The sequence below is a fragment of the Nannospalax galili genome, unplaced genomic scaffold (assembly GCF_000622305.1).
Source record: "Nannospalax galili isolate Female #2095 unplaced genomic scaffold, S.galili_v1.0 scaffold737, whole genome shotgun sequence".
In the NCBI taxonomy this organism is placed as follows: domain Eukaryota; kingdom Metazoa; phylum Chordata; class Mammalia; order Rodentia; family Spalacidae; genus Nannospalax; species Nannospalax galili.
Window position 1 is genome coordinate 34,493 of NW_008341172.1, and position 2,449 is coordinate 36,941.

The window sequence follows — 2,449 nt, forward strand, 5'->3', positions numbered from 1 at the left end:
TGACAGATAACAGAATGTACCCTTTGGTAATAAATAGGAAATATAGAGAATTCTAATCTATACACATACAGTGTATATGCACATGTTGTAGTTTTGCATAGGATATGCTGGAAGGATAAACCAAAAGGAATACAACTGACATCATAAAGATTCAAGAGTTTGGGGCTCAGTGGTTAAGAGCATCCCCATTCTTGCTGTGGACCAGGGTTCTCTTTTCTGACTATTCGCTTACCCACACAGCATCCATAATTCTAGTTCCAGGGGATTACAGTGTATATGCACATGTTGTAGTTTTGCATAGGATATGCTGGAAGGATAAACCAAAAGGAATACAACTGACATCATAAAGATTCAAGAGTTTGGGGCTCAGTGGTTAAGAGCATCCCCATTCTTGCTGTGGACCAGGGTTCTCTTTTCTGACTATTCGCTTACCCACACAGCATCCATAATTCTAGTTCCAGGGGATCTGATGCCCTCTTGGCTCCGAGGGCACCAAGCAGGCCTGTTTTGCACTTACATACATGCAAGCAAAACACTCAGGCACATAAAACTTTTTTTTTTAAGAAATGATTGAAGAGGTTAAGGGAAGGGGGTAAGATACTCTGAGCATTCTTTTAGGTTTTAAAACTCACCCCTGGGATGGTGGCCTGATTTGCCATTAACATCTGCTGGGCAGAGGAGTCAGAGGCATTGCTATGACCTATGAGGTCAGGACAGCCTCTACAACCAGGACTTCCAAAACAGCCTGAGACCACCCTGGGCCCCGCCTGGGGCTTCCTGATTACGGGCTTCCGCGCCCTGCGGGTATTTAAGACCGTGGTCGCGCTTGCACCTCCACCTCTGGACTCAGCTCTCTCCCACTCCAGGCCACAAGAGTCGGGTAGGCATCTGCTGCGGGCTCGCTGGGGACACTGGGACCCGGCTTGTGAGAAGGGGGAGGGATGAGGGGCGGGAGGGGTGGGCGTGGCGGGGCCTTAACCTCTGCTGCGCCGAGGCCGCTGGTCGGTGTCGCCGCCGCCGGGTAAGTTGGGTCTCTGCCGGCCAGTGGCTCGGCCGACCCCGGGACCCCGGGATCAAGGAGGAGGTGTGGGATAGGGGCCACATGGTGCCTGCCGGGCTGCTGTGCCCGTGACAGCTCCTGAATCCTGGGGAACTGGAGCCTGAGATTGACCGCGGGGTCCACGCCCAGGGCGTGGGGACCATCCGGCCCTGTGGTCTCTTAGGGACTGTGCGCCAGGGTCTCCTAAGAGCTGGGCCTATGCTGCGCTCAGGCATTTGGCCAAACCCAGCACTTTCTAAGGCCGGGTTCCTATGGAGATAGATATTCAGAGGACCATTCCGGAGTTTTTTTGTTTTGTTTTTGTTGTTGTTTGTTAAACTCACTGCAGGAAAAATGTTTCGAGATTTGATGTCTTCAGGGTAAGAGGACATGTGGAAAGTTTTGATGGAGTTTCAATGCCAGATGAAATTGGTCTGAGTTTCTTCCTTTCACTTTGCTTTGTTGATGGAATCAGAGGTTTGTAGTGCTGAGCAAGTAAGTGCTCTGAAACTGAGCCTCCAAGCTCTTCCTCCAGTCCTTTGAAAGCTGTTTTGAGATTGTGAAGTACGGAAAGTGGACTTGGTGTCAGGAACACTGGAATGCCAGGGGAGCTGGCTGAGGTTTGGCATTTTCTTTGCTTGAGTGGGAGGCAGTTGTGCTTGTGATAGGAATGTGCTCCAGGCTGCCTGCTTTTTCCTTCCTGTGGTTTAACTGTGGTTTAGGATCTGATATATCAAGTAGCTTTTGCATTAAGGTCATTGTGAGCAGGCATTGTAGTGCTGGCGCTCAGGAATACACACTGTGATTACAGGGATGGCCAAGGCTACCAGTGTGCATGAGGAGTGTCCCAGTGTTTCATGACCACCTTGAGCAACTGCATCCTCTATGACCTGTGCCATCAAACAAGAAGGATGCATTCACATTTGACTCCATAAACCAAGTTCTGTTGGCTCTCCTCTTATCTGCAGGGCTCTATCCATGGAGAGTGCATATAGCTAACAAGAAAGAACAGACAGAAATAAATGTAAAGACAGAAAATATTGGGAAAGAAGCCAGATGTGGTGCTGGACATCTGTAATCCTGGTATTCAGTAGGCTGAGGCAGGAATATGAGAGTTTGAGAACAGCCTGGGTTGTATAGTGAAAGCCAACTCACAAACTTTTTTCTTTTTCTTCTCTAAACAGTATGGCATACAGGCACCATTTATCTAGCATTTACATTGCACTGAGAATTTTAAATAATCTACAAATGATTTAAAGAACACAGAAGGGGTGGGCATGATGGTGCACACCTTTAATCCCAGCACTCTGGTGGCAGAGGCAGGCATCTGTGAGTTTGAGGCCAGCCTGGTCTATATAGTGAGTTTCAGGCCAGCTGGGACTATAGGGAGACTCTGTCTCTAAAAGACAC

General features: G+C 48.8%; 1 protein-coding gene across 1 annotated transcript in view; it reads left to right on the forward strand.

The window, feature by feature from the left end:
• The first annotated feature begins 962 nt into the window (after positions 1–962).
• The window catches only part of Serpinb6 (serpin family B member 6), a 34,387-nt gene continuing 32,900 nt past the window's right edge, over positions 963–2,449 (forward strand). Inside the window, exon 1 of the mRNA XM_029565168.1 lies at positions 963–1,021. The gene's annotated coding sequence lies outside the window, so the exon portion shown is untranslated. The remainder of the gene's footprint in view (positions 1,022–2,449) is intronic.